This window comes from Schistocerca piceifrons, chromosome 4 (assembly GCF_021461385.2).
Source record: "Schistocerca piceifrons isolate TAMUIC-IGC-003096 chromosome 4, iqSchPice1.1, whole genome shotgun sequence".
Classification (NCBI taxonomy): Eukaryota; Metazoa; Arthropoda; class Insecta; order Orthoptera; family Acrididae; genus Schistocerca; species Schistocerca piceifrons.
The window spans coordinates 786,300,682-786,327,617 of NC_060141.1; positions in this window are offsets into that span (position 1 = coordinate 786,300,682).

Genomic DNA, 26,936 nt, shown 5'->3' on the forward strand with positions numbered 1-26,936 from the left:
ACCTCCTCACAATGACGTTCCATTCAACTATTCTGTTGGTCTGGGAAACCTAGTCCCTCAACCGCGGAGAAAAAGGCATCGCGTTGAATGAAGGTTGAAGGTCTTTTAGAGAAAGTAATACGCGAACAGTCGGTCGGTCTCATAAGATGTTCAAAATTACAGCAACAAACGGAAATTTTGCAAGGCTGTATTTATTTTGCTAGAAAGCAGTAGAAACAGGTGATAGTTCAAAAATGGTTCAAATGGTTCTGAGCACTATGGGACTTAACATTTGAGGTCATCAGTCCCCTAGAACTTAGAACTACTTAAACCTGACTAACCTAAGGACATCACACACATCCATGCCCGAGGCAGGATTCGAACCTGCGACCGTAGAGGTCGCGCGGTTCCAGACTGAAGCGCCTAGAACCGCTCGGCCACTCCGACCGGCAACAGGTGATAGTATTGTAGAAAGAGTGTGAAGGATACAGAACGCAAATAACCGTAATATAAATGACGGTAGACAAAAATTTTCTTCGTGGATTTTCCAACTTAACGAAATTTGCACACACATTCTGACAACCAGTAAATGTACTCAGTGAGGGGTGTGACCATCTCTGGGAACAATACAGGCCTGACGACGACAGGCACGCAGTGAACGATATCGTCAATCTCATGTTGAAGCAATAACAACCATTATTCCTGGAAAGATGCTCGCAAGTTTTTGAGAGTAGTTGGTGGATGCTGATATCACGCAAACTGCACCACAGATATCCTCGTGGAATTCAAATCGGGAAAGCGAGCAGGCCACGCCATGCGTTCAATATATTCCGTTTGGAAGAAAACATCAACGGCTCTTGCTCTATGAGTTCGAGCATTATCGTCGATCAATGGGCAACAACCGCACATGAGGTCCCAAGACCTCGTCACGATACCTGACAGCAGTTAAACCTTGCCGATTCACCACTAAAATTTCACTGTAAGGGGTTCTGTTGTCAGCATAATCATTGCTCACAACATTATGGATCCTCGTCGATATCGATCTCTTTCCATATTGGTTGGGTGCCGAAATCGTATTCCACGTGCCTTCCAAATGCGAATGCGTGAGAATCATCCTCCAGAACAAATCGGAAATCATCTGTGGAAAGAACATTGGTCCACTGTTCGGCCGCCCAGCTGACATGTTAACGACTCTACTCTAGATGTTGCCTACTGTGAAGGTGCATCAGCGGAACACATACCGTAGATCTCCAGCAGTAAAGACCACTCTGCCGAAGCCTTCACCGTCTGTCTTCATATAACACGTCCAGGGGATGCTGCGAGGTCAGGTGCCAGGTGCCATGGAGAACTAAGGCGTTACCGTCGTGGACTTACATCCAAGTAACGGACCTCTCTGATATCAAACATGGTCTGCCCTGCACTGGTTTTTGGGGTACTTTTTCGGTCTGTAAATTGTTGCCACATCCGAGAAACAGCCATCAGTCCTGGTCTGTTTGCGAGTGTTCTGCTTCCATTCTTCTTATAGACCTTAAAGCAAAGGGTCTGGCAGGCGCCTTCTGTGTGCTATACTGCACAATCGGTGACTATATACACAGCGATTGTGGATGTGGAACTACCTGGCACACACTACCCCGTTTGATAGGTGCCCTAACGCCGTGGAAATAGCGGTTCGTTGATTCAATTTTGGACATCACTGTATTATCAGCTATTTGGGTTTCAGTAACCTGCAACCGCAATAATGAGACTGCTGTCCGAATCTACTAAATATCCCTACCCAAAGTCTCATTGGTTGCCTGATCCCGCCAAAAGTACTTTCTTACGAGTGCATTTATAATACGGCGTAAAAGCTTAAACTCAATTGCACACTTTGGCAGCCCTTTAGCCTCCATTTCTCGAGCAAATTTTAGGAAAATATACATGTTAACACCCCACAAGCCAAAGGACACAACGACTGAAGTACAGTAGCGTGTGACGTCCTGAAAACTTTAGCATGGAATTGGAACTTAACGGTAAGCCATAAAGCTGGTTCTACCTCGCTCATATTCTCCAACGAGGGTTGCTTAATACCCTGTAGCAAGAAGTCCATAGGGTGAGGCAATTACCAAACGTATCTCCAGTTGGTTGCTGAAACCCGTCAACCACCTGACCACTATTATCGAGTTTTACTTGTCCGCACAATAATTTCTGCTTGCCACACACAGATCCCACGTGCTTTAAACCAAAACGAGTTACGGTAGCTTGTAAATCCCGGATATGTGCATGAAAATCTTGAGCGAGTTCACCCTGTTCGGAGCTACGTATAAAGTGCTGAACATCACTCAAATGGTTGTCCCACTGAATTAGTTGGGCTTGGATGCTATAAATTTGTTTACAGGTGGGTTGACTAGTTTCTAAAAAAGTCTACATTTTGGCGCAGGGCAGACACAGCAGCAACGCAGTCAGCTAATGTGCCACTTGCCCAGCCTGTGGTGTCAGTGGTAAGGAGTAATGGGCTGACCAAGGCTGCAAGCAAAGGAGCCACTAATTCATTGTCGGTTCCATTAGAAGGGAGTTATCAAGGTCTCATAGGCCAATTGATTATTCTTAAGATGGGAAGTAGCAGAACAGCGGTGCAGCGCCACGCCTGAGAGCTCTCCTCCAAATAGGACAGAATTAATTACCACAATGAACTACTCCAAGCAGATACAGTAAGAACAGCAATGACAAAAAATAATAGACCAGGAAATAGTGAGTGATGCAATAGGGAAAATTCTCTATCTTAATCCAGGCCACAACGCTCTGAATAATTATGGAAATTTGACTTTTCAGAGTGCGACATAACCAAAAACAAACACGTGAAAGAACTGTGAGTGGGTTTTACGTGCACATCATTGACCATTTGAGAAACTCGCAGGACGGGTCATAGTTAACGCACGCCCAGGATGTCAGAAACCAACAGGGCGATGATCTGACCAAATAAGGAATAATTAAAAGAATCTCTTTGTATGTAGGCTCCGCCCTACGAAATACAGTCAGATTGGCCAAGCCAAGGGTGAGGTGCGAAACGCAAGTGCCTTAACAACCCCTTGCATTGCAAGAAAGGGGAGGGGAGGGACTACCAGATCCAATACGTTACTAAACCGAAAGAATGATCAGTTTACAATACTAGTTTCCATACTAATAAGAAAAAAAACTCGGCAAAGTTTAGAAGTTCAGCAGTTACATAAATCTTCTACATTATAATTACTTAATTTATCGAGCGGCAATCTCCACTGACTACTTAGACTTTTAGAACCAGGATAACAACAGTTATATGAAACGGTTAATAGTTTACAGTTACACGACTTAGTGAGCGGCGAACTCCTCGGCGAAGACGGTGCAAGCTGGGATGGCGTGTAGGAGCACAGCTGCAAAGTAAATACGGTGCAGAAGGCAGCATACCAAACTGTCCGTAACGCTGAAACAGACTAAAGACGCGTCTAAGTCAGAACGAAGAGTGCCGCAACGACACCACTTAGGTAGATGGCTACAGATGAGCAAACAAACGTGTTACAGTACACACGCTCTGTAGATCTTCCAAAATAATATGGTAGAATAGAAAAATGGTTCCATAAGTACTGCCGAGAATGGAATAAGAATCTTAAACAGTCAGAAATTTACAACTCACCTCGTCCGCTCTTCAAATTACAGAGGTTCCGAAAACGAGACGGACGGAGCCGTCATGCTTGGTTCAAATGGCTCTGAGAACTATGGGACTTAACATCTGTGGTCATCAGTCCCCTAGAACTTAGAACTACTTAAACCTAACTAACCTAAGGACATCACACACATCCACGCTCGAGGCACTATTCGAACCTGCGACCGTATACCTTCTTATTCGTAATTCTTGAACAGAGTATTCGCTATTACAAGCTGAAATTTACTACAGAATACAATTAGTGTTTCTCCTACTTTCCTACTACCAAGCCCATATTCTTCTCTAACCCTTTCTTCTACTCCTCCTACTCCTTCCCCGATGACTATTAGATTTTCATCATCCTTTACATACTGAATTACCCAGTCGTTATCTCCATAAACTGTCTCTACCTCCTCATCTTCTGCTTGCGACTTTGGCATGTATACTTGAATTAATGTTGACTGTCTTGGTTTGTTGTTTGGCTCTGAGCACTATGGAACTTAACAGCTGTGATCGTCAGTCCCCTAGAACTTAGAACTACTTAAACCTAACTAACCTAAGGACATCACACACATCCATGCCCGAGGCAGGATTCGAACCAGCGACCGTAGCGGTCGCGCGGTTCCAGACTTTAGCACCTAGAACCGCTCAGCCACGTCGGCCGGCCCGTTTGTTGTTTGATTCCGACGAAATACTATCACTGAAGTGTTCGCAGTTACTCTTTTCCCTACATTCCTAATCATAATTTATCCTTCTTCAGTTATACCGTTTTCTGCAGCTGTTGATATTACCCTATACTTCTCTGTTTAGAAATCCTTGTCTCCTTTCCATTTCTCTTCACAGATCCCCAGAACATATTTCATGTTTCAGATTTTATAGCTTCCCCACCATGTTCAAACTTGAGACACTCCGTGCTCCGATTCGTAGCACGTTACCCTTTCGTTAGTCATTCAACCTTTCATTATTTCCTTCCCTCTAGCAGTTCACTGAAGGAGATCGCAGTACGGGTGTAATCCTTCGCCATCCGAAAGATCATCTCGACACCTTTTTCACTTTAAAGGCGATGTGTTCTGTGATACACATCATGTATCTTTAATGTAGTGATTTACTTTGCCTTCTGCGTCCTTATGTTGATTCTTCTGCCAGTTAGGGCCAGTTTCCCATACAAGGCCAATACACTTCCCTGAACTTTCGTTCGCTCCTTCTTCCTCTTTGACGAGGATGTTAGCAGATCAAGTGTGACGTCTGTTGCCGGAAGTCATCATTGCTGATGATTTTTATTCAAAATTTGAGCAGTGGCGTGGTTGGAGCCTGGGACCCAGGACCTTTGATTACTAGTTGAATACACTATCCTCAGACCACAGCTTATAAATGCGGCACCAGTTTACGTCTTAAACGCTAGTAGAAGTAATTTTATGGTAATGTTTCTCCTCGTAGTCTACGTGTGGCTTATTTTCGCAAAAATTTTATTTTAGAAATTTAGGGGAATCGGATTTCATGGTTGGTTGATTGATTTGAGGGAGGGGACCAAACAGCGGGATCATTGATCCCATCGGATTAGGGAAGGATAGTGAAGATATTCGGCCGTGTTCTTTCAAAGGAACCATCCCTGCATTTGCCTTCAGCGATTTAGGGAAATCATGGAAAACCTAAATCAGGATGGTCGGGCGCGGGTTTGAACCGTCTTCTCAGGGTGCCACCCACGATGCCACCTCGCTTGGTGGGCTTACGTGCAGTGGCGGCTTATTATCAGGCCAAAACAGTACAGAGTTCATAACTGTAGTACGAGGATGTGCTGTAAAGCAATGCCTCCAAATTTTCCTATTCTTTTCTCAATACCAAGTGTGGTGATACACGTCATGCGTATTACTCGGTCATCTTCCTACTTAGCTGGCGCAAGTTGCAGCTCTCTGGCGCTAGAGGGCTCCGAGTTGTAGCGGGTAACACGGTGGTGTATCAGGTAACTATGTCGGCGCGTGAGAAACAGCGCGCTGTAATCGAGTTTCCGACAGCAGAAACATGTCTTGGGTTTAAATCCGTAGAAGAATGAAAGACGTGTACGTGATGATACCTATGGACATCATTAATGTCCGACTTTGGAATGTCCGTGCTCGTAATGAAGGAAACGGCGGTGCCGACCTCAGCGTATGTGGCAGAGCTAGCAGTGAATTGCTTCTTACAGTGAGACCCATCCGTGTGAGTTGGTGAACTCATCAGAGAAAATCGTCGGATAACACAGACACAGCTCTCAGGTAAGTGAGGCACATCAAGAGAGCATGTACAGGTCATCACTACAGAAACGCAGTACAGTACACTGTGTACGCAGTGGGCGCCTCAGATGCTCATTCCTGACATGAAAAGGAGAAACTCTGTCAACGATTATTTTTTTATTTTTGTCTTGAGAGTGCGGGTGATTGCTTCGTGAACAACATTAGCACAGATGACGAAATCTGGGTTCAACACATTGACCCCGAAAACAAGACAGCATCAGTGGACAGAGTTCCGCCGCAAAGGATCACCAACGCCAAAAATGTTCAAGACCATGTCCTCAGAAGACAAAGTCTTGCTCGCAGTGTTCTGGGATCTTCAAAGCGTGGGGCATTTGGAACTGATGCAGAACTATTAACTGTGCAAGGTACTACGAGGCCCTTAGAAACCGGAAAGCAGAAATTCCCAGAATTCGTCCTCACATCTTCTTCAACAAGAAAAAGTCAGGAAACACATGAGCGTGGCGACATTTTCAAAAAACCTTGGGTTCAGTTTTACTGATCATCCTCCTTACTCTCTCGACTTGAACTCAGCTGATTTTTATCTACTTCCAGAACTTAAAGAACGCATTCGAAGACTTCAGTTTGGTAGTGAAGAAGCGCCGCAACAAGAGGTTGCGGCCCCCATCAACAGATTCAAACTCGCTAAAGGGACGGCATCAACAAAGTGGTGTCCGAAATTCAGCATGCTGAAGTAGCTGTGGATCAGCAACTTCCGTTAATCAGTACAACGAAAAACAAGTCCGAAGTTGCAAATTTTACTTCTTTTCTTCACTCTATGACTAGTTTTCGCGCCGAGATCCATTTTTAAATCATGGTAAAATAGTCTAAAACGCTATTTCTCAAGATTTGAAAACCATATCAAAAATGTGCAAGGAACAGTTACAGCGTATACAGTTATCTGTTCGCTGCACATTTAAGACACGGTTTTCAAATCTTGGGAAATAGCGTTTTAGACTATGTTGAGATGGTTTGAAAATGGGTCTCGGTCCGAAAGTAGTTAGGAAGTAAATAAAAAAACTAAACTATGAAATTTTGGAGTGAATTTTTGTTGTACTAAATTCGTCTAATTGTGAGAAATGTGTTCGTCAGCATCGTCAATAAATTGAGAAACGAGTATGTATACATGAAGAAGAAAGATGTGGAATGTTAATAATGTGTTTTACTTAAAAAACTTAGATTTTCTACATAAAAAATTCGCAGGCATGACTTTTCACCACGCCCTCGTACATATCACACTGTGTTGAAACTTCCTCTTATGATTATAGCTCTTAATGAGTAGGTCAACATTTTATATTTTTAAATTCGGTTGCTATTTGAATGAGATATCAAAAATCAGATTTTTGTTGTCCCTGGATGTCGTTAGATAGGTAGCCTGAGACAGTGGCTTGTGTTCTGTGAATCAGTATAATCGCTTAGTAATATACTCGTACATTTCACAACTATTAACGCACGAGTCGTTTCTACAAATGTGTGTATTGCAAACAGTTCCACAACTTAAACACAAAGACTTCCTTTTTTTCTCGTAATACACTTACCGAAACATTCCTAGTGTTCTTGCTGTAAGACATTACGTATTACTTTCGTCTGTTTCTTTGCTTTCCTTGTATGAAATGGTTGATGGCTACTGGGTGTGAAAAAACTTTATCCTACTATATGTACATATATACACATACAAACATGCTTAGGCATGGTATTCATGTGATAAATAAAAGAAAATTATTTGCTATCGTTGCATGGTTATTCCAATATTCCAGCGATTTTCTGCTTTCTATTCTTCTTGGATTGTAGTTAATTTAACTAATGGGCTCACTCATCACCACATAGTTAACCAATTTGACTTAATTCCCTAGAAAGGCAACATTTAGTTACATAATTTAGGTAATACACTGTCCTCACTTCATTTGACAATCTTGTGGCCGTGAAAGTCTTTATAACATGAAATTCACGTAAACAGGTAAGTGAAATTACCTCACCATCGTCAACTGAAGGAATATTCCTTCGGCATTTACCTCGATGATACTCATTCAATGATTAGAAATCTTCGCTGTCTAGTCTCGTTTGAATGTAATTATTGGTTTCATTTACAGTATTAGTCTGTGCCATTTTCGGCAATTGCTGGCGAGTTAACACCATAAGAGAGGATAGCAACTTTCTAAAACGTTTTCACTTTTATGTGATAGAGTTAAAAATATTATAGAGGGGTTGTTAATGCATGTAAAATATTGTAGAGGGATTGTTAACGCATGTAACAAAATGTGTATTTGATTTTTGTTTTGTTTTGGTTTTAGGGTGCAAAACTGCTATGGTCATTAGCGCCCGGTCCGTGACTTAGGAAACAGCAAAAACCGAAAATGGAAACCAGCAGCAATGGGAACGAAACTCAAAAAATTGGAGAAACTAAAAGCAGAAGGAAGGCTCAAAAATCCACTACAGAAAGGGGTTGGTTGTCCCCAAAAAAGCTTCAAATGACTGACGTCATTTCACTGGCACTAATAAACTCGAGAACGCGATCGGCCGAGCGCGTGTCATCTGCTAAAATTGACGATATATCAGGCGACAGCTGTAGACGGGTGCGTAACGGAGTAAAATAAGGGCACTCAATTAAAAGGTGTCTTACCGTCCACAGCTGACAGTATTGGGGACAGAGTGGGGGAGGTTCGCCACTTAAAAGATGTCGATGGCTAAAAAGACAGTGCCCTATCCGGAGTCTAGTTAAAATTACCTCCTCCCGACGACGCGTTCGGGAGGAAGAGGTCCAAGCACAGGGAAGAGCTTTCACGTCCCGCAATCTATTATGGGGAAGTGTCGACCAATGTGCGTGTCATAAAAACACGACGACATAAAACGCTCCGTAGATCGGCGAAGTGAATCGATTGAATAGCTGGCCGAAGAAGAGAGACTGCAGCCTTGGCCGCAATATCGGCCGCCTCATTTCCACAGATACCAACGTGTCCCGGGAGCCAGAGGAACGCCACCGAGACGCCCCCGAGGTGGAGCAAGCGCAGGCAGTCCTGAATCCGATGGACCAGAGGGTGCACAGGGTAAAGAGCTTGGAGACTGAGGAGAGAGCTGAGAGAATCTGAGCAGATAACATACTGTATCCGCTGAGGGCGGCGGATGTAGTGGACAGCCTGTAGAATAACGTAAAACTCCGCAGTATAAAACGAACACTGGTCGGGAAGCCGAAATTGATTTGGGGTGTCGCCAACAATATAGGCACTCCCTACACCTAACGATGTTTTCGAGCCATCAGTGTAAATAAATGTGGCTTCCTTCATTTGTGCACATAGAACAGCAAATGCCCGACGATAAACAAGTGAAGGGGTACCATACTTGGGAAACTGACAAAGGTCACGGAGCAGGCAGATCCGGGGACGGAGCCAAGCCGGTGCTGTACCCCAAGTTGTCAAGAAGGTTTTAGGAAAGCGGAAGGAAAGAGAATGGAGCAGTTGACGGAAGCGGACTCCCGGTGGTAGTAGGGAGGAGGGGCGGCCAGCATACCCTACATCAAAGGAGGCGTCGAAAAAAATGTCATGGGCTGGATTAGCAGGCATGGAAGACAGATGGCTAGCGTAACGACTCAGAAGGACTGCTCGCCGATTGGACAGCGGAGGTTCAGCAGTCTCAGCATAAAGGCTTTCCACAGGGCTGGTGTAAAAAGCTCCAGACACGAAACGTAATCCACGGTGGTGGATAGAGTCGAGACGACGAAGAATAGACGGCCGAGCAGAGGAGTAGACTATGCTTCCATAGTCCAATTTCGAGCGCACTAAGGCACGATAGAGGCGGAGAAGGACCACTCGGTCCGCTCCCCAGGAGGTACCATTAAGGACACGGAGGGTGTTAAGGGATCGGAGACAGCGAGCCGAAAGATAGGAAACGTGGGAGGACCAGCACAGTTTTCTATCAAACATAAGACCCAAGAATTTAGCGACGTTTGAAAACGGAAGATTGACAGGATCTAGATGTAAGGAGGGCGGAAGAAATTCCTTACGTCGCCAAAAATTAACACAAACGGTCTTACTGGGAGAAAAACGGAAGCCGGTTTCGCTGCTCCAAGAGTGGAGGCGATCGAGATATCCTTGAAGACGTCGTTCAAGAAGGCTGGTCCGTTGAGAGCTGTAGTAGATCGTAAAATCGTCCACAAAGAGGGATCCCGGGATATCAGGAAGGAGACAATCCATAATTGGATTGATGGCAATGGCAAACAGTACAACACTCAACACGGAGCCCTGGGGTACCCCGTTTTCTTGGGAGAAAGTACGGGAGAGAGTAGTTTTCACCCGCACCCTAAATGTGCGCTGTGCCATAAATTCGCGAAGAAAGAGGGGCAGCCGACCTCGAAAGCCCCAAGAGAACAGTGTGCGGAGGATGCCTGTCCTCCAACAGGTATCGTATGCTCTGTCCAGATCAAAAAATATTGCTACTGTTTGGCGTTTCCGGAGAAAATTGTTCATGATATAAGTGGAGAGAGCAACAAGATGGTCAACTGCAGAACGATGCTTTCGGAATCCGCATTGGGCAGGTGTTAAAAGACTGCGGGATTCCAGCCACCACGCTAAACGGTAATTGACCATACGCTCCAAAACCTTACAGACACTGCTCGTGAGAGAAATGGGGCGATAGCTACAGGGGAGATGTTTGTCCTTTCCAGGTTTCGGAACAGGAACGACGATAGCCTCCCGAAATCTCAGCAAAGTGTTTACCCAAGGAGTTAGAAATTGCGACAGGGTCCACTAACGTATCACGCGCGACAGTGAGCCCAGAGACCGGGGAGAAACTAGGCGCGCCTGAGAACCGTCTAAGCCGACTCCAAACTTCCGAGGAGGGAGTGAAGGTGTTAAACGAGCTAATAAAGAATTTCCAGCTTGCCTTCTTGCTATCGCGGATGACGCGACGGCATCGCGCACGGAACTGCTTATAGCGGATACAGTTGGCCAAAGTAGGATGGTGGCGGAAAACGCGGAGAGCACGTCGCCGCTCACGTATTGCGTCACGGCATGCCTGTTTCCACCAAGGAACTGGGGGGCGCCGGGGCAATTCGGAGGTGCGTGGTATTGAACGTTCCGTAGCTGTAAGAATAACGTCGGTAATATGTGTGACCTCATCGTCGACGCTAGGAAAGTGACGGTCATCGAATTTCGCTAGAGACGAAAAAAGTGTCCAATCGGCTTCGGCAAGCTTTCAGCGTCGCGGGCGCATATAGGGCAGTTGAGGCTGCAGTCTAAGGAGACATGGAAAGTGATCACTGGAGTGTGTATCATCAAGGGCGAACCATTCGAAGCGCCGAGCTAGCGGAACAGTACCGACCGAAAGGTCCAAATGAGAGAAATTTGTCGTGGAGGCAGACAAAAATGTAGGGACCCCAGTGATGAGGGAAACTAGGTCCGCTTGGTGGAAGACGTCTAGCAATAGCGAGCCACGTGGACAAGGATGTGGAGATCCCCAAAGCGGGTGGTGGGCATTAAAGTCCCCAACCAGCAAATAGGGGGGTGGAAGCTGACCAAGAAGATGAAGGAGATCAGCTCGTGCCATTGGTGTGGACGATGGAATATATACAGTTCAAAGAGAAAAGGTATATCCAGAAATGGAAAGACGGATAGCGACAGCTTGGAAGGAAGTGTCTAAGTGGATTGGGTGATAATGGAGAGTATCGTGGAGAAGAATTATGAGTCCTCCATGGGCTGGAGTGCCTTCAACAGAGGGGAGATCATACCGGATGGACTGAAAATGAGGAAGGACAAAGCGGTCATGGGGACGCAGCTTTGTTTCCTGAAGACAGAAGATGACCGGCGAGTAGGATCGTAAGAGGATCGACAATTCATCCCGATTGGCTCGAATGCCGCGGATATTCCAGTGGATAATGGACATAGGGTGAACAGTAAATGGAGGAATGTGACCAAGGTTGCCGTCAACTCAACGACTGATCAGAGCGACTGACAGCATGGAATGGTATTTAGCCGAAAGCAGAAGATCCTGATCCATACGTTGCAGGAGCAGCTCCTGCCACCAGCGATCGGCCGGTTGATTGGCCACCAGCAGTGCGCCTCGGCGACACAGAAGACGGCCGAGGGCGATTTCCGCCAGGTGGTGCTGTAGATGAGACATGCCTTGGCGGAGAAGGAGATGAACTGGGTTTCTTATTAGCCTTCTTGGAAATATGATGTTTAGATGAAGGAGGAACCGATGGTTGTGAAGTTGGGGTACGTAAAAAATGTTCACGAGTATGCTCTTTTTTCGAAGTCTTGGTGCCTGACTTTTGGGCTCGAGACTTAGCAGAACCCGATGAAGGGTGAGCCATAGAGTGGGCAGGCGAAAGTGGTGAGGTTGAATGGGCGATCTTTGCGCTGGCCGATCTGACGACCTGGCACTAAAGGTGAGGTCGCAAATCTGTGTGGCCGCCTCCTTTGTTGGCCGAGGAGAAGCAAGGACAGTGCTGTATTTTCCTGTCTGAGGCACGGTGAGCTATCGACTGGTGAATAATTTTCGAGCGGCGAAGGTCGACACCTTTTCCTTCACTCTGAGTTCCTGGATGAGCTTTTCATCTTTAAAAATGGGGCAATCTCGAGAGGAAGCAGCGTGGTCACCCATACAGTTGATGCAGCGAGGGGATGGAGGTGGATAAGCACCCTCATGGGCATCCTTGCCACATGTAACACATTTGGCAGGATTGGAACAGGACTGGCTGGTGTGATTGAACCGCTGACACCCATAGCAACTCGTAGGGTTTGGGACATAAGGGCGAACGGAAATTATCTCATAGCCTGCTTTGATTTTGGATGGGAGTTGAACTTTGTCAAATGTCAAGAAGACAGTGCGGGTTGGAATGATGTTCGTGTCAACCCTTTTCATAACTCTATGAACAGCCGTTACGCCCTGGTCAGACAGGTAGTGCTGAATTTCGTCGTCAGACGATCCATCAAGGGAGCGTGTATAAACGACTCCATACGAGGAATTTGAAGTACGGTGCGGTTCCACCAACAGGGAAGGTGTGGAGAAGTGAGGTACGCAGCAATTTTTGTGCCTGGAGGGCACTGACTGTTTCTAACAGCAAGGTGCCATACCGTAATCCGGAACAAGACTTTACAGGACCTGCAATTGCGTCGACGCCTTTCTGTATAATGAAAGGGTTGACCATGGAGAAGTCATGATCATCACACCGAGAAACAACAAGGAACTGTGGCAACGATGGAAGAACTGTCTGTGACTGAGACTCAGTGAACTTACGCTTGTGAGCAGACATAGTGGAAGGTGAGGAAACCATTGCGGAAGAATCCCCCATGATTACCGGCGTCTCCAATGGCGCGCTCCTCCCTTGTGGGGGCCCTCTCTGAGGACACTCCCGCCTTAGGTGATTGTTCACACCTCAGGTCACACCTCCCGACAAACGGACGGAGGGACCAATCGGCACTTTTGGAAGTTATCAGCTCGGGTAATCGCCCCTCCATGGGCCTGGCCGTTACCAGGGAGTACGTATGTGTCCTACCTGTCTACCCGGGGCGGGGAATTACGCGTTACCCCGTCACCGGCTACGCACTAAAATGCGTGGGTCGGCCTTCAGACATGCACAGGGAGGAAGAAAGAGAAAGGGAAAAACAAAGAAAGGGAAAGGGAAAGGAAAGCAGAGAGGTCTCTAACGCCGCAGCAGAGAAAAGGGTAAAGAGAAGAGGTAAGGAAAAGAGAAGGACAAAGGAAGGATGAAGACATACAGGCAGAGAAGGCGAAGAATGCGTTAAATTTATGAGCGTCCGTCTCCGGACGTAGGCACAAACCATACTCCCAGAGGGGGAGAAAGGGATGGAAAGAGCCAGAGGGGAGGGGAGGGGGGCGAAGATGGGGGATAGGGAAGGATGCGGAAAACGAAGGTATGCAGCCCGGAAAGGAAGGAGGGCCACATTACCTCGGGGTCCCGTGCATGTATCCACAAGAGTTGTGGACCCCTGGGGGGGGGAGATGTGTATTTGATAACAGATGCCAATCACATTAATCAAGTGCGCGCACTTGACTACGATTATCCGCCGTCTTGCGGAATTTATACAGATTGTAATTGTATTATTAACAAAGTGCAAAAAATTAAAAAAATAAACCGTGTCTCAAAGCCCAAGAAAATATATTTGTAGTCAAGCAAATCTAGTGCATTTAAAAGCATTTTGCATTATGTTATTCTGTTCTCTTTACCTGGTACTATACACGCCAATAATCGTTATGATAATAAATTTGTATCTCTTGTTCTTTTCCTTCCAGATTTTCTTCCTTTGTACAGAGTTCAGTGCTCGCATGTAACAAAAACAAACAAAATGCTACAATGTCTACAGTGCAAAAGTCAAATTCTGTTTACAATTAACGATGTCATTATTAATTAAGAATCACAAATGCTTACATAAGCAAAGGCCAAGGCAGGAGAGATTAGGCTAGCTGGAGCAGAAGAAATAAAGGAGTGTATTAAAACAAGTGCTGAACAACTTACAAAATTTCAGAAATAAGATTTTGTTGACTCAGGATTTGCCCAAATGGCAACAAGAGGTTCAAGATAAATTAAGTAGTCAAACTGATCGAGTGGCAAAGGAATTAAATACTCTCAAAGGGTAAATGGGCGAGTAAGTCATCACATACAGCTCAAGCACCTGTAGCCAGTGTCCACCTGCTTAGCAGAGTGGTAAAGTGTTTGCCTGCTGTGCAGCGGACTCGGGCTCGGTTCCCTGCTCGGCTGGGGACTTTCTCCCCTCATGGACTGGGTGTTGTGTTGTCCTCATGATCCTCTCATCATCACCGACGCGTAAGTCGCCCAATGTGGCTTCACCTGAAATGGGACTTGTAACTGGGAGGCCAAACTTCCCCCGACGAGGCCTCCCATTGCAATGCCACACGATCATCTACTTTGTAAATGGAGCGAGTGACCTCTATCATTGTCGTATATCGACAAACAGTGCATACACTAATGACATATGTTCAGTTAGACAACTGCCACAGAACTATACCAGTAGGAGTTTAGTGGAAGGACCCACCCTTACATCTGTCTTGTTGGAGGAAATTCTCCTCAAACACAAGCACTTACAAGTGTCTATACCAGAAAAGAAAACTGTACATCCTGTTATATACATTTAGTGTTAGAAATATATTGCCTAAAAAGTGGTCTGGCCCACAATAAATTGGGTTCAGCACAAGCTTTGTCCAGGGCGAGGCTGGGCTGTGGGCTATAGCGACAGCAGAGCATTGTCACTCGTATGAACAATTCGAAAATACCTTTATGGCAAAGTATTGTTCAAAATTCGCTCAAGAAAAACTGACGAAATACATCTTTAATGCAGAAGTATACAACCTAGACAAGAAAAGCTATGAATATATTTTGAGAAATATTTGAACGAAACTCGCTCCTGAGATGAACCTACGTCCGACAGATATGTGACATGTATCTGAAAGGCAAGTTCTCCATACCTGGGAAAAGCTAGTGCGCTGGCCTTGTGGCCGAGCCGTTCTAGGCGCTACAGTCTGGAACCGCGCGACCGCTACGGTCGTAGGTTCGAATCCTGCCTCGGGCATGGATGTGTGTGATATCCTTAGATTAGTTAGGTTTAAGTAGTTCTAAGTTCTAGGGGACTGATGACCTGAGAAGTGAAGTCCCATAGTGCTCAGAGCCATTAGAACCAAAGCTAGTGCAGGTATTTGAATACAGTTTGGAATACATGCAATCTGTACTATAGTCCACTGATTTAATAAATGAGGGCCCAAGGACTGGTAATAATGAAAATAATCATAGGAATGAGAATGGAATGAATGAAGCAACGCCGCCACGTCAGCAGCACGGCAGGAATCGCGACCCTCCAACTGTCGCTCGCGCCGGATTTGTTGCCCCGCGCCCAGCCACTCGGATATCAGGGGCTGGTGACTATGTGAATATTGGCTCTCAAAATCGTAACACACGGAGCAGCTCCGATGATAGGCTCCATAGAGGTTATCAAAGCAATAACTGTATTCAGCGTTATTCCAGTGCTCAGTACACACCACAGTTTAGTACAACAAAGCAATTCAAGCTGACAATAGCATTACTGTCAGCACAACGCGATGTAAAAAGTAACTCCTACCAGTAACATAATTCTGAAGTAAACCATAATGTTGACACACTTAGGCGCAACCAGAATCACACAGTGAAAATTGCCGAAGTCACATGTCAGACCTGTCATGTAGTGGCTAGTTCAACAAAATAGAGTTGGCCACATTTAACTCCCCGATGTTGACCATACGAAGTAGTGGGGGCGTCAAATATATTGTTGGCTTATATTATCCATTGGCCTCCCCGACTACGAGGAAAAAAGAAGTTCTGTACCATTGTCATGCCTTGAAGACGTTTTTCTAGTAACTGAATGCATATATTGGCCGAATCTATAAAACAAGATGAGCACAGGCTTTAGTAATGCGGCTACGCTGATTAAAGAGAGTATAATTTTTGCTTAACTAACAATGTTAAGGAATTCGGAGCGCAAATTACCACGATCCACTAATTTTTAATTTTTATAAGGAAATGCAAGTACGTAAGAATGTATATCTTATCCGTATGCAAATCTTACTGTTACAGTAACAGTAGACAGAACATAAACAACTAATCTCCCATTTGAGTGAAAACATGCACTTAATGTGACACAAGAATGTTTGCTTACTATGAACATTGCGACCTAAAAAGTAAGGGCATCGGAGTCAATGGAAGCGACCAATTAATACGTAAGTAAAACAGATTAAATGTATTCCAAACTGTATTCAAATACCTGCACTAGCTTTGGTTCTAATGGCTCTGAGCACTATGGGACTTCTCAGGTCATCAGTCCCCTAGAACGTAGAACTACTTAAACCTAACTAACCTAAGGACATCACACACATCCATGCCCGAGGCAGGATTCGAACCTGCGACCGAAGCAGTCGCGCGCTTCTGGACTGAAGCGCCTAGAACCGAACGGCCACACCAGCCGGCGCTGTGATGAGCAAGATGCGATAAGCATTGTGTGATGTCTGAACTATAAGGACATAAAGTGACCAATAATTATGCTCAAACAGGCCTAGACAGTGAAGATTTCTAGTGATGAAATGAGTGTCATCGAAAAAAATGTCGAAGGAATATTTTATAATGTACTTAGATGAGATAATTTCACTTTCTTGCTTGTATTAGATTTATGTAGTAAAGTTTGCGGCCACAAGGTGATCAAATGATCTGAGGATAGTGCATCATCTAAATGATTTAACTAATTGTCCTCTTTGTCGCAAGTAAGTAAAATTTGTTAATCTCGTGGTGATGAGTGAGCCCATGAATAGAATTAACTCTACTACCAATAAGGGTAGAACGCAAACATCACTGCAAAGTTGGAATAACAACGTGGCGATTATTTCTCTATTGAATTATCATGTCTATCTTTTATGTGAATATACAGGGTGTTTCAAAAATTACCGGTATATTTGAAACGGCAATAAAAACTAAACGAGCAGCGATAGAAATACACCGTTTGTTGCAATATGCTTCGGACAACAGTACATTTTCAGGCAGACATACTTTCGAAATTACAGTAGTTACAATTTTCAACAACAGATGGCGCTGCGGTCTGGGAAAGTCTATAGTACGATATTTTCCACATATCCACCATGCGTAGCAATAATATGGCGTAGTCTCTGAATGAAATTACCCGAAACCTTTGACAACGTGTCTGGCGGAATGGCTTCACATGCAGATGAGTTGTACTGCTTCAGCTGTTCAATTGTTTCTGGATTCTGGCGGTACACCTGGTCTTTCAAGTGTCCCCACAGAAAGAATTCACAGGGGTTCATGTCTGGCGAATAGGGAGGCCAATCCACGCCGCCTCCTGTATGTTTCGGATAGCCCAAAGCAATCACACGATCATCGAAATATTCATTCAGGAAATTAAAGACGTCGGCCGTGCGATGTGGCCGGGCACCATCTTGCATAAACCACGAGGTGTTCGCAGTGTTGTCTAAGGCAGTTTGTACCGCCACAAATTCACGAAGAATGTCCAGATAGCATGATGCAGTAATCGTTTCGGATCTGAAAAATGGGCCAATGATTCCTTTGGAAGAAATGGCGGCCCAGACCAGTACTTTTTGAGGATGCAGGGACGATGGGACTGCAACATGGGGCTTTTCGGTTCCCCATATGCGCCAGTTCTGTTTATTGACGAAGCCGTCCAGGTAAAAATAAGCTTCGTCAGTAAACCAAATGCTGCCCACATGCATATCGCCGTCATCAATCCTGTGCACTATATCGCTAGCGAATGTCTCTCGTGCAGCAATGGTAGTGGCGCTGAAGGGTTGCCGCGTTTGAATTTTGTATGGATAGAGGTGTAAACTCTGGCGCATGAGACGATACGTGGACGTTGGTGTCATTTGGACCGCAGTTGCAACACGGCGAACGGAAACCCGAGGCCGCTGTTGGATCACCTGCTGCACTAGTTGCGCGTTGCCCTCTGTGGTTGCCGTACGCGGTCGCCCTACCTTTCCCGCACGTTCATCCGTCACGTTCCCAGTCCGTTGAAATTTTTCAAACAGATCCTTTATTGTATCGCTTTTTGGTCCTTTGGTTACATTAAACCTCCGTTGAAAACTTCGTCTTGTTGCAACAACACTGTGTTCTATGCGGTGGAATTCCAACACCAGAAAAATCCTCTGTTCTAAGGAATAAACCATGTTGTCTACAGCACACTTGCACGTTGTGAACAGCACACGCTTACAGCAGAAAGACGACGCACAGAATGGCGCACCCACAGACGGCGTTGTCTTCTATATCTTTCACATCACTTGCAGCGCCATCTGTTGTTGAAAATTGTAACTACTGTAATTTCGAAAGTTTGTCCGCCTGAAAATGTACTGTTGTCCCAAGCATATTGCAACAAACGGTGTATTTCTATCGCTGCTCGTTTAGTTTTTATTGCCGTTTCAAATATACCGGTCATTTTTGAAACACCCAGTACGTATACACATAGGTAGCAGCAGTAAATTATTTCACGCAAAATAGCCATCAGCTATCTCATACAACGAATGGAGTAGCAGGAGACTAGGTCATTAGCGACGGAGCACAAGCTCGGATTAGGGAAGGATGGGGAAGTAAATCGACCGTGCCCTTTCAAAGGAACCATCCCGGCATTTGCCTGAAGCTATTTAGGGAAATCAGGGAGAACCTAAATCAGGATGCCCGGCCGAAAGTTTGAACCGTCGTCATCTCGAATGCGAATCCAGTGTGCTGACCACTGATAAGAACGAAAGCAAAGAAGGAAAAGAAGAAAATAATGTCATGCAGCAAGCACTCTATGAATGTTTCTATGTGTAAACTATGTGGAAAAAATTCTGTGTGCAGACTGTTGTAATGATGTGTCAACGCATTAGATACGTCAGTAACTGTATTCTAGTCGGATTTGTCGTTAAGGAGGACTAGAAACATGTAAGAAAAGCAATATGCGTACCCATAACACAGTATGGCGGTCTTGAGATCAGTTCTCGTCGTCCACTCGCGAAGTTATGCCACTTAAGAGACAACTGATGCTATATAGTAGGAGCAGCAGCTGGAAAGTACATACACAATACCACCACAAGTGTTTCACGCAGTCGGGGCGACAAAAATGATTACCAACACGTTGTTGCTTGCAACGAACCGATCGATGGGGCGGTTTAATTATTGTTGTCGGCAGTACCTTACACATAGAGTCCGCTTTCTTTAACTTTAAATTGATGAAGGAAGAGACCTCCGAGACAATATACAAAGGCGATACCACATAAAAATGGCTGAGCACTATGGGACTTCTGACGTCATCAGTCCCCTAGAACTTAGAATTACTTAAACCTAACTAACCTAAGGACATCACATACATTCATGCCCGGGGCAGGATTCGAACCTGCGACCGTAGCAGTCCCTCGGTTCCAGACTGAAGCGCCTCGACCCGCTCGGCCACACCAGCAGGCACTACATAAAACACCTGTTTGCTCTTTTCTCTCAAGCTGCTATCTAGTGAATGAACTAGTTCGTGAGCTATGTATATCACAGTGTAAACAATATATATGTACAGTGTGAGGCGTTTACACTCAGAAGAGTCACATTCAAATCAATCCATACATCAAAATAAAGTTCAATGTTTAATATCATTAAAGACGAAACAAGTAATTCACTTTGGATAGTTATCCTGTTGTGTACTTTTGAGTTCAATCACTTTAATTCCCCCTTTAATGTCTCTAAACCACCAATTCTGATCACCTTAATCAAACGAGGCAGTGTAACAATACAACAGCATCTTTTCCTATGTATATTAAATGATTCTTAAAGATGTAATTGCGATAAAAATAAACAAAAATTTATCTCTGAATTTTGGAAACAGTTATCACTTGCTTTTATACACTCTTTTTCTTCTTCCTCATGTAGCCTACTCTCTCATGCCTCCGACATTGCTTATTTAAGCATTTGTAATTTTTGGTTAATAATAACTGAATTAATTGGAAATGATCTACATGTGTTTGTTTTAAGGGTAATAATCGCCATTTTTACAGTCGAGGAACCGGCGCTTCCAGTCTCTGTAAGTACCAGTAATGCCTTCTGGAATAATGGCTTGTAGACGAACAATCATCAGACTTTTCTGTATCTCAAGCAGATCACTTCTAGCGGTAGCAAATTTTTTCGAGCCTGCACCTATTATTTCACTACGAAGTCCTATGTCCAAGCGCAAATAAAATTTTTGCTCCGCTAACAATTAATATTCGCATGGTCACGAATTAGAAATTGCGAGCTCGTTATCCAGCCAGCACACTATGAGTCACCGCATGTTCATCCTCAGGGTTCCCTTTACCAAGCTCTCTTTTCTTCTTAGTTGGAGAGGGAGAATTATACACTGCAACACAGTGGGAATTAGCCGCCAAATTTTAAAGTACTGGCTGTATCAACGAGACCTTTTTCGACAGAAATTCAGTTGTCAAATTTCTCATATAATGGTGTTTTCGGGTCCTGTGTAGCTCTGCTGCTGTTAACATATACTAATTCTAAATCAGGATACTAGCTTTATTTCACTGACTTTGGCCGACCACTGAACATTGCCATTGCCAAAGTGTATTTTACTAGGTACGTTCTCTCTTCGACGCCGCGCTGTACCGCCAGCTCCTCTTCATAAACTGTCGTCCCCATGCATCGTCTCTCTCCTTACAAGGGAACATCCCCATCGCATCCCCCTCAGATTTAGTTATAAGTTGGCACAGCGGATAGGCGTTGAAAAACTGAACACAGATCAATCGAGAAAACAGGAAGAAGTTGTGTGGAACTACGAAAAAATAAGCAAAATATACAAACTGGGTCGTCCATGAGTAAGATATGCAATATAAAGGGCACTGTGAGGTGAGTAGCGCCGTGGTCTCGTGGTTAGCGTGAACAGCTGCGGAAGGAGAGGTCCTTGGTTCAAATCTGCCCTCGACTGAAAATTCTGCTTTCTTTATTTTCGCAAAGTTATGATCTGTACGTTCGTTCATTGACGTCTCTGTTCACTGTAATAAGTTTAGTGTCTGTGTTTTGCGACCGCACCGCAAAACCGTGTGATTAGTTACGAAAGGACGTGCCTCTCCAATGGGAACCGAAAACATTTGATCGCAAGGTCATAGGTCAACCGATTCCTTAACAGGAGAAAACGTCTGATATTTTGTATACGGCACTGGTGACAGCATGTGCGTCACATGACAGGAATATGTTGTCGACCCACCTAACTAGTACACTTGGCGAATGGGTGAAAAGATTCTTCTACCTCGCCCGATTTAGGTTTTCTTGTGGATGTAATAATCACTCCAAAGAAAGTGATGAAAGCATAAGAGTTTTTCACATAAACTGAAAATAAAAAGTTAAAATTTTCGGTCGAGGGAAGATTTGAACTGAAGACCTCTCATTCTGCAGCTGTTCACACTAACCACGGGACCACGGCGCTCCTCGTCTGATACTGCCATTAATATTGGCTATATTACACATGGACGACCCAGTTTGTATATTTTGCTTAATTTTTCATAGTTCCACACGACTTCTTCCTGTTTTCTCGATCGATCTGTGTTCAGTTTTTCAAGGCCTATCCACTGTGCCAACTTATAACTAAATCTGAGGGGGGTGTGATGGGGATGTTCCCTTGTTAGTACCTGCATGTGGCAAACACTAACCACGTCGCCATCTGATGGCCTTTGTTACTGTGGTGAAGAGGAGTAATCCCTGATATCACAGCTGAGGAGGTCCAACAGGAACTTAACTCTAATACTGAATCAAAAATTTTCAAAAGTCCTCAGTGTGTGCACATTCATTATCTACGCATTTCCTCTATCCCATTGTTACTGATAACCCAGTTTCCTCTGTGGCCCTGTAGACACCTGCTAGAATCTTCTGCAGGCCAAGTCAAAACATCTAATTGTATTAATGCCTCACCCATTGAATTGCAGACCCATATCACTGACCTCAATTTCAGTAGGATTTTGGAGTATATACCTTACTCGAACATTGTGAATCACCTTGAAGAAAATGACTTATTGATACATAACCAACATTGATTGAGAAAATATCGTTCTTGTGCAACACTGCTAGCTCTTTATTCCCATGAAGTAAAGAGTGCTGTCGACAAGGGATCTTAGATCGACTCCATATTCCTAGATTTCCAGAAGGCTTTCGATACCGTTCCTCACAAGCGACTATTAAACAAATTGCGTGCATATGGAGTATCATCTCAGTTGCGTGACTGGATTCGTGATTTCCTCTCAGAGGTCACAGTTCTTAGTGATAGACGGTTAACCATCGAGTAGAATAGAAATGATATCTGTCGTTCCGCAAAGTAGTGTCAGAGGCCCTCTTCTGTTCGTCATCTACATAAACGATCTAGGTGATAATTTGAGCAAGCCGCCTTAGATTGTATGCAGATGATGCTGTAGTTTACCGTCTAGTAAAATCATCAGACGATCAATTCCAATTACAAAATGATACAGAGAGAATTTCCGTATGGTGCGAAAGTGACAGTTGGCATTAAACAAAGAAAAGTCCGAGGTCATCCACATGGATAATAAAAGAAATTAGATACATTCTGGGTATACGATAAATCGTACAAACCTAAGGGCTGTCAATTCGACTACATACCTACAAATTACAATCACGAGGAACTTAAATTGGAAAGACCACATAGATAATATTGTAGGGAAGGAGAAAAAGACTGCGCTTTGTTGGCACAACACTTAGAAGATGCGACAAACCCACTAAAGAGACGGCCTACTTTACACTTCCGTCCTCTGCTGGAATATTGCTGCGCGGTGTGGGATCGTTACCAGGTAGGATTGACGGAGGACATCGAAAAAGTGCAAAGAAGGCCAGCCAGTTTCGTGTTATCGCGCAATAGGGGTGAGAGTGTCACTGATATGATACGCGAGTTGGGGTGTCAGTCACTGAAGCCAAGGTGGTTTTCTTTGCGGCGAGTTCTATTTACGAAATTTCAATCACCAACTTTCTCTTCCGAATGCGAAAATATTTTGTTGACACCCACCTACGTAGGGAGAAATGATTATCATAATAAAGTAAGAGAAATCACAGCTTGAACGGAATGATTAGCTGTTCCTGTTTCCCACGCGCCATTCGAGAGTGAATTGGTAGAGAAGTAGTATTAAAATGGTTCAATGAGCCCTCTGCCAGGCACTTAAGTGTGAATTGCAGAGTAACCATGTGGATGTGGATGGATGGATCAATTTCCATCTTCATCCGCTTCCTACATATCCAGTTTTACCGCGGCTGTCTTCAAAAATAGCTACCCACTTTAGCTAACCCATGTCTTTGTAAAAATCTCAGTGCCTGGTTTTTTACGTAGACGCCGCAGGCACATCCAGGCAGTTTACTTTCTGGCAGCTAGATACACTTGTTTAGTCCCTCTCCCACACTTGTACGTGCGGTTCTCCTAGCCATATAGAATGAAGTCTCGACCACACGCACAGTCAGTTTCTTCTACTGAAGATGACAGATCTCTCTCCCTAATGTTCATAATACTCACCCGAGGGATCTCATTCTATGACCCCGCCGTTTATTCCCAAAACCCCAGTCTCCAGTTCCGACGTACAGATGATTCTCACATTCATAATCGCGCCCACCCAGTTGTTTATGTGGAGCTGCTAATAAAGCCTACGAACATCGCTCTTCAGGCCAAAGACAGATACACTAAGAACAGCATCCAGCATTTCACCAACGTTACGACATGATTATTGCAATGAGTCTTCCCCCTTGTCAAGACCGTCTGCTTAATATCTCATGTTCGTTATCCTTTTCAAGTTGGCTTACATCTTTTAAACAGAGTTACATATACCACGAGCAGCGACATTCTACTGCTTTTCTGTCCCTCTTGGAAGACTGAATTTACAGGAAAAAGCGTTTGTCAGTCATACAGAATGAAAACATTTCTTACAGTGCAAAAATGTGGAACGCACTAGTGCTGTGACCAGTAGCTTCGTAACTTCTAAACTAGTAAATGTCAAATGAAAATGAATATAATTGCAAGTTGTAAGTTGAAAATAATGACTTTTAACTGTAGATTTATTATCTTACAATACAATGTGAACCTTTTACCTTCGCAAATAAAAACAGCTATTACACTCTCTGCTAATCATTTCTACTATTATTACTCATTAATTCACTAGATCAATGTTTCAGCAACCTGAGGACAGGCATGTGAAAATCTTCAGTCGAGGTGAACTACCACAATAACTTCGCCAGAGTCCTTATAATGCATCTGTCATTTGTGACAGCTTACAAACTCCATAATTTCTGTGCTAACTATTTTGAGTACTTACGTATTTATGCACTATATCATCTGGCACGATTGGGGACTGCAGGTCGTCCCCTACATCTTCTCAGAAAATACTTTAGTTACACGAAGATGAGAGAGCTGAAACGCAACTGGGAGACCTAATATAGGAGGTCATAAGTTTGTTAAGATAACTCCAAAACAATGAAAACGTATTCTACTTTCACACAGCACTGGCGCGTTAGCAAGGGAAGAACTTGGAAGTCTGTAAAATATAATTTGCAAATAATACATAAACTTTTTAACGTAAACTGCATTTAAATATAGGTGATTATATGACTTTCACTAAGCGAACAATTTTTCATTGCCAGAAAAAAATTCCGTCCCATTTGCATACTAAACTTGGGTAATGGATTCTGCAGGACTATCTACCGAACATTTCCATTTGCATCCAAAGCGATTAAAACAAAAACGATGTAAAACGACGCTTTACTGCAATGCGTAGCCAGCCTGGCGTTGCAGGATCTGAATCGTTAACTGCCATCTGTAAACCCCTCGTTCCAAACAAGGGCGTCTAATTACTTTCTAAAGAGCAGAATTACAATGAAATACCGCTGATTCGTTACAGCTGTCATTGATAGTTCATATTTTTATGTAAAAGTATTCGCATAATCTATGGAATTCAATGCATTAGTTACACTGGCGAAGACATCATCGTACACTATTTTGTACAGAAGATAGTTTATTTGTTACATGCCATAACAAATTTTCAAACAGAACCCAAGGTAAAAATATGTACAATGGAAACTAAAGTCGTTGCTATAAATAGTATTAACAAAATTAATTCAAATAATTCTGAATGAACGTTGGTTCACAACACATCTACACTGAAGCATCAAAGTAACTGGTAAAGGCATGTAAACAGAATACTGCGCTGCGGTCGGCAACACCCATATAACACAGAAAGTGTCTGGTGCAGTTGATAGATAGGTTACTGTGGCTACAGTAGCAGGTTATCAACATTTAAGTGAGTTTTAGATTAGATTAGATTAGATTTACTTTCATTCAATTGATCCGTAGTGAGGAGGTCCTCCAGGATGTGGAACATGTCAGAAAAACAACAATACATGACAAATATTTACAACTAAAATAAGCTAATGTACCATTCCACAGGTACTAAGTGGAATGATCGTCATTTTTTAATGAACACTAAGAGTCATTTTACAAATACTAATGCACTGAATTTAAAATAAAAAAGTTTTTTATTTATTTATAAGGTAATACAACTACTGTAATACTTATTTACAATGAACACATTACTGCACTGAAATGGTGCAGAAGTTAGATTATACACACACGCAGACACACACACACACACACACACACACACACACACACACACACACACAGAGACAGACACACACACACACACACACACACACACACAGACAGACACACACACACACAGACACACACACACACACACACACACACAGCCAGACACACACACACACACACACACACACACACACACACACACACGCATACAGACAGACACACAGGCACACACACACACAGACACACACACAGACTGACACACACACAGACAGACACACACACAGACAGACACACACACACACAGACAGACACACACACACACACACAGACAGACACACGCACAGACAGACACACACACAGACAGACACACACACAGACAGACACACACACAGACAGACACACACACACACACACACAAACACACACACACACACACACACACACACACACACACACAGACACACACACAGACAGACACACACACAGACAGACACACACACAGACAGACACACACACACAGACACACACAGACACACACACAGACACACACAGACACACACAGACACACACACACACATTTTCAATGAACACATTACTGCACTGAAATTGTGCAGAAGTTATGTTGTACTTATATGCAAATCAGTTGGTTTTACTAAGAAATTCATCAATGGAGTAGAAGGAGTTGGCCACCAATAAATCCTTTAGGCTACTCTGAAACTGAATTTCATTGGTTGTTAAGCTTTTTATGGCTGCTGACAAGTTATTGAAAATGTGTGTTCCTGAATAATGCACACCTTTTTGTACAAGACTAAGTGACTTTAAATCCTTGTGAAGATTGTTCTTATTTCTAGTATTGATTCCATGAACTGAGCTGTTGGTTTGAAAAAGTGATATATTTTTAATGACAAATTTCATTAAGGAATAAAT